Below are 12,401 nucleotides of genomic sequence, written 5' to 3' on the forward strand. Positions count from 1 at the left end.
CTAGATTTTTCAAATTAGCCCCCATAGGTTCTCATATAACTGGTGTTTACTGTGAAATTAGGCTCTCTAGGTTTTTAAGAGTGAATGCCCGTAAAAATCGACCAAAATCGTCTATCAATGGCACAAGTCGACAAATTGATTTCGCTTGTATTTCGCCCATAGATAGGTCCTAGTAAGAATAGAAACGTAGCATAGTTAGTTTCTGCTAATACAGCTTTCTTTGGTAGAAATATTCCAAAAACGATTTCGCCCCAATTGGGCTCAAAATCTACTTCCGGTTTTGCTGAATTTTCTGAATATTTGATTGTTTCGTGCTCCGTACAACAGCTACTTGAGAATCTTTCAATGGATTTTATATTCAGCTCAGGTCTTCGTGGTATAACTGAGTGAAAAGTAAAATAAATCGAAGTTAGTTTTGAATCCGACACGGGATCAAACAGACATGCAAAATTTTTTAAGTGTGTTGAAAGCGAATTATTGGATTAAAACATCGCCCTATGTCGCTCTGGGCTATAACTTAAAACGACTTAAAAACATGCACTTTCTACGGATTAACTATACATCCACCTGTTTGAAAATCAAAAGATTTCCCTGGGCAAATGGTTTTAAGAAGCTCGGCTTGGCCTGTGTTTTTCATCAATTTTTCCCAAAGTCCGCCTTTGGAATGTAAACAATTGCGTGACGCGGGTATAGTCACTCGTTTCCGACAACCTGCTCAAAGAAATCTTCAGAAACGTCGTATGCGGAAAAAACAATGAAAAATGTTCTCTTTTTGTGTAAGTTTGTATAAGTATATAGTTTTTTCATTTGCCTTGCATCACCTACCACATCCCTGATAAAAAAAGGGGACTGCAGGCTGCAGGGTAATGATTGTACATGTTTCACATAGCTTGTTCATTCCCAGAAGATGTGTCACTTAATACTTTCGCTGATTACCAATGGCCGTTTTAGAGATAAATTTAACCAATACTCTATCGTTTATGGCAATTAGATCATTGACAAATTTACTCAAGTGGAAATACGATAAATTATTAAAACTACTAACTGCGTGACCCCATCTCAGGTCTTCTACGACTTCTATGCTGTGCAGAAAATTTGTACATTCACAATATGCTCAACCTGAACTAGAAAATAACAGCAAAAGGCCGGATTTCTAGAATTTGGCCGAGAAAGAGATATGCGTACGCGTATGCGTTTCAATCATATTGGGACACGTTTGTTAAAAGCTCTACTTTTTCTACTTTAATTAGTTGTTTGTTCAATGTAGTAACAGTTTCAGACGTATTATTATCCTATTTGTTACCTGTCTTTTAAATTTGCAGGTCATAATATTGGTAGAGAAATATACATTGCAGTGGTCGATCTAAATTAAAGTACCAGTCTCTGGGCGCAGCTCCGCCGGCCCCTTTTGCTGAAAACATCACAACATTTTTGCCTCCTAAGGTGATTCATCAGGAATAAAAGTTGTCGAACGATTTTTGTGAAACGATTTTTGAATGTTCGAAAAATGCAATAAAATTAAAAAATAGGCCAGCGTGCTTAGCCTACGTGAAGCCGTATCCATAAAGGGTGATGGTACGGCTACACTTGGGCTACATCATGCTCGGAGAAGAGATTTGATGGGCCAACTCCATTTGTGCCTGTACTAGTTCTAATCACTTGTATTATTTGATCGGTTAGCGTTACATTTTGTAGCCTGCGAACAGGCTCCCGGTGAGCCCGGACGAAGCGAGGGAGCCTGTAGACATTCTATTGATGCCGCTGTTCTATGATACCAGTTCCTGGTATCATGATATGATTGGTTAAATCGCTGATTGTTGACATCTTTGAGATGAATATTTGACAGACTTTGTAAAATTATACGACTCCAACGGTTCGTTACAATAGTGCATTTGCCGTTCTCTTTTAAGTTTCGGTCTCTCGACCTCTCGTTATTTCACAAGTGATTCTGAAGAGTACTTTATGGTCTGTTACGAGGAGGAATTTTAAGTAGAAGCTAGTGGAGTGGAGCCGTTTGGCGGTGCTATAGCAATTTTTTTTAGAGGTCAAAGGCAGGGTTTCCGGAGTTTCCGCCGTTATCTCCTTGTCGCTTCGCCGAGTTTGACACCTCTATCGTGTGTTTATAATTTCTTTAGGCTCATTTCAGTATTGCAAAATATGTTTTAAGCTCTCTAAGTTAAGTTTGAAATATTCCGTGAACATGTTGCTTACTTGCACTCTATATTATGACGCCCGGCCCGGCTATTTGATTAGCTCGATTACCGAAAATGTAGCTTCTTGACAGGTCTAATTACCTCTTTGACTGATTTGTTACAGGCTTATCACCAAGGGCGGATAGGCACATCAAAAAGAAAGTCTACAGGCTCCCCTGTCCCCGCCCCGATCGCTTTGCTCTCCGAATTCTTCTGTTTCGCGCCCGCCGAAATTTTTTCCGTCCTCGCTGGGAGCCTGTTCGCAGGCTATACATTTTGCGGTAGCTGGAAGCAAAGTTTATTAAACATACCAGGAACAATACTGCAATATTTAATCCACAAGCCTGGAAAAATCAGAAGCTAGTCAAAATGTTTTCATACAGGTAAAAAGTATTAACACGAGTGGGACGTTCTTTGATCCGACGTGAACCCGTTCGACCCGTTTGGCTTTTGGGTATTTTCCCTCTGACGTTTTTGTGCCTTGACATCTCTCGAGGGACCCGACATCTTTCGTGACTGTGGCTGGCCGCGTCACGCAATTGTTTACATTCCAACGGCGAATTTAGGGCAAAACTTTATGAGAAACACAGGCCAAGGCGGCCTACTTGAAAACATTTGCCCGGAGATATTATTTTTCATGTTCAAACAAGTGGGTGTATAGTTAACCCGTAGAAAGTGTTTTCATGGCATTTAAAGTTATAGCCCATGGAAAAATATGGCGATGTTTTAGTGCTTTAAGAATGGCTGACTGTTAGAATCGAGAACCGCCGGTCAACGACCCATTTGGCAAATCGCTCATATTTTGCCCAAAGATACCCTTAGGTGACCTAATTCTAAAAATCATATTTCAAGGTTCCAGCAAATTTTTATTTTTCAGAAATTCGCGAAAATTTGAAAGCGCGATCAAAGTGCGGTTTTTCGTGTAATAAAATGACCGAAATAAGGTGCGAGGACGAAGCGCTGGTAAAGTCTTAAAATAAATTCAATTGACTTCAAACTTCACACAAATGTGGAACAACCACTCTAATTTATTCCTCGTTTTAAACTAATCTCAGAGATGTTGATATAGTGGTTTTCCTAACCATTTTAAAAACACCTATGAAGCGTGTGAAAAATAACGGCAAAATATAGGTCATGTTTAACAGCATAAAAATGCATCTGGTACCTCACTTTCCGATTATTTTACTTTACAGCCTAGAAATATCATTATTAAACATATATCATGCCAAGTTTCATGCTCGAACTCGCAGTATTTCCCTTTGAGAAAAATGAAAATCTATGTCAATGTGTTGGGCGCAAATAACACAATAATTATACACGAACAAGAGACAAATCAGTTTCAACGGCGAAAGTAAAAGGCCATCATTCATAAAAATCCCGTCAATTCACTGCTATCAATAGAAACATAATGTCCACTACATAGAAACTGTTTTTAGACGTTTTCGAAACATTGCGCGTTAACTTTGTTTAATTTCCTGTCCGCCGTCATGTCTAGTCTGTCATCGCGTGTATTTCCTTAATGTAAACAACATTCTGAATGGTTTTCACAACAGACGCAAGAGATTTCCTGTAACCTTAATGTTTTCGGTTCGCCAAAACGCTTTAAGTTCGTTAAGACACAATAATGGGTCAACTTGGAATGCTGTTTAGCATTAAGGACGTTAAAGGACTGTAAATTAATCGAGTTGAAATATCTTGAAGCAAATCAAAATCGCGCCCTTATTCTAATTTGGCAAACAGCCGACCTCCGTTCAAGTTCAAGAAGTCGAGAGGTTAATTCGGCAATGTATTACCGGTACAACAACAAAATCAAACCGCGCTCATCAAAAGTGTAAGTTTAAAAGTGTAGTGGCAAGTCCCAAATAAATTTCGCCTATATAAAATGGAAACAAGAAGTGAAACGCTCTGCCCCGAAACAAATAAACAAAATATTAATACGACTAAATTAATCCGAAAATGTTACAGAAAACATACCTAAAAGCCGTCGATTCCCCTCAATACCACTCCACATTGCCTTAAAGAGCCCAATCTTTCTGCTGTAAGAATCAGGGGCCTCAGGAATCTGTTTTTATCATATCGGCAACCGTGCTGCGTGGCTGATATTCGAGACTCAGTAAAAGTTGTCACACAACCGTACGAGCAGCCCAGTCACGCTTTCACTGCTCTTGCGCAAATGTTCAACATTTCGCAATTTACATAAACCGATTACAAGTTTAAAGTAGTGACAGTAGATTGAAATGCGCTTCTTAAAGCTGACCTATCCAGGAGCAATGATTTCTTGTTCTTGAATGGCTCTTAGTTGTAGCTACAGTCGGGAAGGGGGGGGGGGGGGGGGAGGGGGTACTCCTGGAAATTTCGGATATCTCTGTGCCGTGGAAGATTAAGTGGTCTCCAGCTCTTAACACCAACACTGACACACCAGATGATTCTCGAAGTATCACAGGGATCACTAAGCTAAATAATTTTGAGTTTAGCTCCGCTGAGTCAATTACCTGTTGGCGCGCATATTGCATTGACCGTGGACAGGTGGAAAAACAGTTAAACGGGAAAAGCCTGGTGCACATTGCAATTTAGTGTTGTTCAACACGCAATCGGTCAGGTTGTAATGCTAATCGTATTTGATAGAATCTCAAGTTTTCTTTCGACCCATACTGGGGTGACATACTACTAGATGGGTGTGACCGGGAGCCATGAGTCAAGTCAGTCAACTCGCAAAGCTTAACAGAAGAGTGATAGTGAAACCACTGGTGGAAGGACTGCAGATTGTCCCTACGCTTTACCCTGATAGGCCTCTGTTTTATTCTAATGAACTGATGCTGTGACAATGATGCCAGTTAGCTTTATGAACATGCTAATGGTCAAGAGTTTCTTTTGCAGTATAAAAAAATCATAAATAAGTAGTTCTTTGTGAAAAACTATTTTCAGGAAAGTAAGCTGTTTGGGAGATCTATGTTTTCAGATGTTCTAGAGTGATTAGTTTGTTAAGGCACTGTTGCGCTGCGTCTACGCGCAGTGTCGGAGACAAAATGCATTAGATCATCTAATTTTAAGTCGATAAAGGTAAATTAATCGTTGCAGCGAATTTGGAAAGGGTGACTCAAATCAAAAAGGTGATTCAAACCTCGTTCCTAGAGTCTCTCATCTTACCGCCCGACTGGAGTACGCTCCAGGGTGCGGTAAGATGAGAGACCCTGGGAACGAGGTTGAGACGATTCGCCCATGAGTTTTTCCTCTAAAGGGTCTTCCTCCTCTACTCCCTCTCCCTCTCTACAAAAATTTAATGATCCTCCCCGCCCCGAAAAACTAGCACCTGAAAAAGACGAATATTATAAGGATCCTGGGCTCTGCGCATTTCCTGCGCCACCATTTCGGCGTCAAGCTTTCGGCCTGTCGTTTGACCAGTGCGCAATTTTGCCATAAGATACGAGTGCTGCTTGTCACTGACTGCCCTGAGAGCCGAACCCTCTTTTGAAACAACAAGGGCTTCTTGGTGGCCTATTGTGGCTTTGAGTAACGCGCCAACGCTTGCTCCAAGCAGGGTTTGTAGCACATTTTGGCTAAGTCCATAAGGGAATGTCTCTCCAGTGACTGAGTATATTTCTCCAGAGACAAGTGCCTCTCTAAAGTGGACAGGCTATGAAAGACACGAATGCAGCTGCCTTGAAGACATTAACACACCCCTGCCATGCATGGTTACTATCTATGGAAGCATCACCAGACGCTTTCTCGGTCACACCCGTTGATAATGGCACCGATGTTGGGGTCGCAGTGTTCGCGCCTTTTTAGAAAATGACCTGAAGTCTCCTTTAGAGAACGATGTTTCCAGCAGAAATAAAGAAAGAGCGATGTCTGACTAAATTGCAAAAGAAACCCTTGACAATTAGCATGTTCGTAAAGCTCAATAGTATTATTGTCACAGCATCAGTTCATTAGAATAAAACAGAGGCCTATCAGGGTAAAGCGTAGGGACAATCTGCAGTCCTTCCACCAGTGGTTCATTATCACTCTTCTGTTAAGCTTTGCGAGTTGACTGACTTGACTCATGGCTCCCGGTCACACCCATCTAGGAGTATGCCACCTCAGTATGTGTCGAAAGAAAACTTGAGATTCTATCAAATACGATTAGCATTACAACCTGACCGATTGCGTGTTGGACAACGCTAAATTGCAATGTGCACCAGGCTTTTCCCGTTTAACTGTTTTTCCACCTGTCCACGGTCAATGCAATATGCGCGCCAACAGGTAATTGACTCAGCGGAGCTAAACTCAAAATTATTTAGCTTAGTGATCCCTGTGATACTTCGAGAATCATCTGGTGTGTCAGTGTTGGTGTTAAGAGCTGGAGACCACTTAATCTTCCACGGCATAGAGATATCCGAAATTTCCAGGAGTACCCCCTCCCCTCCCCCCCCCCCCCCCCCCCGCTTCCCGACTGTAGCTACAACTAAGAGCCATTCAAGAACAAGAAATCATTGCTCCTGGATAGGTCAGCTTTAAGAGCAAGAGCAGTGAGCAAGAGCAGTGAAAGCGTGACTGGGCTGCTCGTACGGTTGTGTGACAACTTTTACTGAGTCTCGAATATCAGCCACGCAGCACGGTTGCCGATATGATAAAAACAGATTCCTGAGGCCCCTGATTCTTACAGCAGAAAGATTGGGCTCTTTAAGGCAATGTGGAGTGGTATTGAGGGGAATCGACGGCTTTTAGGTATGTTTTCTGTAACATTTTCGGATTAATTTAATCGTATTAATATTTTGTTTATTTGTTTCGGGGCAGAGCGTTTCACTTCTTGTTTCCATTTTATATAGGCGAAATTTATTTGGGACTTGCCACTACACTTTTAAACTTACACTTTTGATGAGCGCGGTTTGATTTTGTTGTTGTACCGGTAATACTTTGCCGAATTAACCTCTCGACTTCTTGAACTTGAACGGAGGTCGGCTATTTGCCAAATTAGAATAAGGGCGCGATTTTGATTTGCTTCAAGATATTTCAACTCGATTAATTTACAGTCCTTTAACGTCCTTAATGCTAAACAGCATTCCAAGTTGACCCATTATTGTGTCTAAACGAACTTAAAGCGTTTTGGTGAACCGAAAACATTAAGGTTACAGGAAATCTCTTGCGTTTGTCGTGAAAACAATTCAGAGTGTTGTTTACATTAGTGAAATACACGCGATGACAGACTAGACATGACGGCGGACAGGAAATTAAACAAAGTTAACGCGCAATGTTTCGAAAACGTCTAAAAACAGTTTCTATGTAGTGGACATTATGTTTCTACTGATAGCAGTGAATTGACGGGATTTTAATGAATGATGGCCTTTTACTTTCGCCGTTGAAACTGATTTGTCTCTTGTTCGTGTATAATTATTGTGTTATTTGCGCCCAACACATTGACATAGATTTTCATTTTTCTCAAAGGGAAATACTGCGAGTTCGAGCATGAAACTTGGCATGATATATGTTTAATAATGATATTTCTAGGCTGTAAAGTAAAATAATCGGAAAGTGAGGTACCAGATGCATTTTTATGCTGTTAAACATGACCTATATTTTGCCGTTATTTTTCACACGCTTCATAGGTGTTTTTAAAATGGTTAGGAAAACTACTATATCAACATCTCTGAGATTAGTTTAAAACGAGGAATAACTTAGAGTGGTTGTTCCACATTTGTGTGAAGTTTGAAGTCAATTGAATTTATTTTAAGACTTTACCAGCGCTTCGTCCTCGCACCTTATTTCGGTCATTTTATTACACGAAAAACCGCACTTTGATCGCGCTTTCAAATTTTCGCGAATTTCTGAAAAATAAAAATTTGCTGGAACCTTGAAATATGATTTTTAGAATTAGGTCACCTAAGGGTATCTTTGGGCAAAATATGAGCGATTTGCCAAATGGGTCGTTGACCGGCGGTTCTCGATCCTAACAGTCAGCCGTTCTTAAGACCCCTATAATTCGCTTGCAACACATTGTCAAATTTTGCGTCCTTGTTCCAGCTCGCATCGGGCTCGAAAGTAACTTCGATTTATTTTATTTTTCGTTCAGTCGTACCATGAAGCCCTGAGTTGAATATAGAAATCATTGAAAGATTTTCAAGTAGCTGTTGTGTCGTGTGCGATACGATCAAATATTCAGAGAATCCAGCATAACCGGAAGTAGATTTTAAGCTCAATTGGGGAGAAATCGTTTTTTCTCAAATTTCTTCCAAAAAAATCCTGTATTAGCAGAAACTAACTATGGTCCGTTTGTTTTCTAACTAGTGCCAATCTATGGGCAAAATATGAGCGAAATCGATTTGTCGACTTGTGCCGGTGTTTGGTCTATAATTATAGGCGGTGGTTCTTAATCAGGTTCTTGATTTTTATTTAAAATAAAACAACTTGTACTCATGGGTGAGGCCTTTATATTGAATCATTTATGGTACAGTATTGTGGACTTATATCACTGCCAGTGGTCTGGCTAGTTTTTGTTACCTTTTTTTGTATCGCAGGTCATAACAGGTTCTATAGGCGGGTTTTTACTGTGTAATAAATAGATCTGAGGGTACGTTTTCACGGCAGTCTGGAGTCTCTGTTCATGCTACCTACCGAAGATAATGATTATGATGAAATTAACAGCCATTATTGCTGCAATTTTTTTACCAAGTCAAACCTAAACGGAGCAGGGAAGCATAAATACCAACAAATTTTCTTACCAAAATAAAATACTAAGCTGTTCTTGATAACGGTTCTTGTAAAGAAAATAAAAACCGCAGTTAATGTTCCACAGAATCTATCATCAGTTTAGCTCTGCTCATATCTACCACACCCAGGTCTACGTAAATTGCAGCAAGCTTCTACCACACTCCCACCTCCATTAATTGAGAAGGTATTACGTCTCTAGAGGTCGAATCGAAAGGAAATTATTCTGTTGATACTTGTGTACCGAATCACAGAATTTACTTCTTGCCTGATTACTTATAGGATTAAAATGGTTGATATTATTCTAACTCCACACAAAGGCTGCTATTATGTTACTTATATTTTTGAGCTTATTTTGCCTTGCCACGTAATTAATTTGAATAGACATTTAACACATTTCTTAGAACTCGCCGTCAACGGCCAATTTGGCCAGTAACTCATTTTTCTAAAAAGTATCTCGAGTGATTGATTTTCAAAAATGAGATTTAAACTTTCCAGGGATTTTAGGTGATGGACAAAACACTGACCCCTAGTCCATGGACTACCCTAATGGACTACCCAAATGGACTACCCTAAAAAATACTATTTCATATGAGTGGTATGTTAAGAAGCTGCGATTATATACTTACACTGCACGGAGGATGCTTTTCTTTTCGTTCCGCATCGCCTTCAGCCGCCATTTTGAATAACTATACTGAATAAAACAACCGCTGAACAGAAAACGCGTAAATTTCCACATAATTATAGTCCAGGCCAGCCAAGAATACCACTGCTTCCACTCCACTCTTAATTTTTGTAGCGTAGTCGTTGGAATTTCTTGCTGTTCCATAGCGTTATCCTCATTCCCATTTCTATTTCATTTTGATATACTGAGGAAAAAACCAGAAGACTAGCTGCTTCTGTGCCATAATTTTCGGCACAAAACAAGCAAAACAAATCATGAGTAACATCCTGAAGATCGTTTCGTCTGTTCGAGAAAGACTGAGCTACTGAATCACACGGGAGCATGATTGAGTTGTCCACAGAATATTTGATTTGATTCGTGTCTACGCTTTTTGTGTACCGTGGTTGTTTTATTCAGTATAGTTATTCAAAATGGCGGCTGAAAGCGATGCGGAACGAAAAGAACAGCATCCTCCGTGCAGTGTAAGTATATAACCACAGCTTCTTAACATACCACTCATCTGAAAAAGTATTTTTTTAGGGGTAGTCCATTTTAGGGTAGTCCATTTGAGTAGTCCATTAGGGTAGTCCATGGACTAGGGGTCAGTGTTTTGTCCGTCACCGGGATTTTATAATTACAAGAAATTTGAGAACATTTGTAAATCTCGTCAAAGTGCGGCTTCTCGCCTTATCAAATGCTCAATCAAATTAAATTTTGTCGATTTGTAGCTGGAACGTGATGAAAATAACCATTTTGCGCGTGAACAAAGTATTCGGTGATTTTAGAAGCTCGTGACAGCAAAATCATTTGAGCTGGAAATTCCTTTAGCTTTACCCATCCGTTAGCATTCGCCGCCTATTCACAAGTGTATGTGAGCAGTGATCAGCCAAGCGCTTAAACAGGTATTCCAAACGCGAGAGGTTTCTTGAATCCTTATCGCTTTTTTAATATTACAAGTACATTTGTAGCTTGAAATAATATAGGATGTACGATCAAACAGTTTATACAGGACTGTTTGATCAAGAAAGTATAAATAATGATTTTACTTTCAAACGCACCGACAATTCCACTAGACATTCGTTTTGTAAATCTACTAGACTGACTAGAGAGGTCATGCAGGTTGTCAACAGGTTTGGCAATTACAAGGTGTTATCGGAAAATGTATCTAACAGGTAATCAAAATGTAAGTCCCACATTGTAATTGATATTTCACAGCAAATTCCGTCCTGTAATAAAACCTGAAACAGGAAGGAAGAATGTCCGACCCCAAACAAATGTTAGTGTTTTAACCGCCATTATTATCCAAAAAAGCTGCAAGAAAGATACCCAAGAAGGCGTAAATCCACGTCACCTCCATGCCACACTATATTAGCCTGCACAATCCCAAGTTTTGTTTATGGAGCATTAGGGCCTTTTTTGGTGCTTTATTGACAAAAGGCGAGAAACCACAATTGGGGTTATTCTAAGACTTGGAAGTTGCTTCCTTCTCACACCTTCTGATTGTCTATTAGGAGAATAACAGTGGCATAAATTATCAGCGTAACGTTTCAAGTGCACACTTGAGGACCTCGATGCCCTCCACACGAGAATGTCCTTTATAACCCAAGCAGTTCTCAAAAATGTTTTAGATCAATGATGAATTAAATGGGTGCTTAAATGAGGACTGAGAAAATTTGGAGGTAGATGACCATGTTGAGTGTCATTAAGGAGGTTATTGTTATTCGTGGTGTAAGATAAGATGATGAATGTTCGTTGGTTTGTCTTTCGATGGTGTCAATTTCAGGTGTGGACCACGACCTGCAATATATACTGCTGGTTTTCATAAGGTAACGGGATCGATGGTCTACCTGTCGCTATTTGTAGCACGTTGGTTTGCTGTTAATGGTATATTTCGATTTTTTCATTATATTCTAACTATCACGAGTTTCGCTCTATCCGATGCTCTTGGGATGAAATCATATGCGCAGAGCTTTTCGTTCCTCGAGCCCCTCGTTTCTCCCCGTACACACTTGCCTCCATGCACAGAGAATTTTGTACATGACGACATCATCTTATTTATTGCTGTATTAATATTACAGAATGCTCATGTATGTGGGGTTTACAGTGCACTGAGGTGTCCTTAATTACACTTTTTTTGATTTCTATTTTTTCTATTCGTTTCGAAATAGTTATTTATAGGTTTTCCACTTAAAGGGGAGGCGCGGTGGCCTCATGGTTAGTGCGCTCGTCTCCGGATCGAGCGGTCCGGGTTCGAGCCCTGGCCGGGGACATTGTGTTGTGTTCTTGGGCAAGACACTTTACTCTCACAGTGCCTCTCTCCACCCAGGTGTATAAATGGGTACCAGCGAACTTAAATATTCCTATTCGCTTCATGCTACAGAAACCGGGATAAGCTCCGGCCTGATGGGCCACTTGGCTCGCATGCAGACTTTACCTTTACCTTTACCTTAAGATAAAAGCGCGATAATTTAAATTCCTGAGGCCCAGTACATACGTCGCATTTCTGCCGTGTTGAATTCAATTCAACGTATTCAATTCGACAGAAATTCGACGTCTGAACCGGCTGCCGCATTTCTGCCGCACGTTCGACTGGTCTTGTCGTTTTATCCGACAGAAATGCGACACCGATTCAAACGTCGAATTTCTGCCGTGTCGAATCTAATACATACACTATGTAAATGTTTTGAGCATGCGTAAATTTTGGTCCCTCCAAAGAAAAAGAAGAAACTTGGCCATTCTCGACCCAATGCAACCTGAACATATTGCAACACATACTGCTGCATTGTCAGCCTTCTCCTTCTCGTCCCATTAGCGAATAATTTTTCGCAAAATTTAAGTTCTTTGTCACAGTATATTAATTC

This window comes from Orbicella faveolata, unplaced genomic scaffold, assembly GCF_042242905.1.
Source record: "Orbicella faveolata isolate gen_17 unplaced genomic scaffold, um_ofav_v1 contig_2, whole genome shotgun sequence".
Classification (NCBI taxonomy): Eukaryota; Metazoa; Cnidaria; class Anthozoa; order Scleractinia; family Merulinidae; genus Orbicella; species Orbicella faveolata.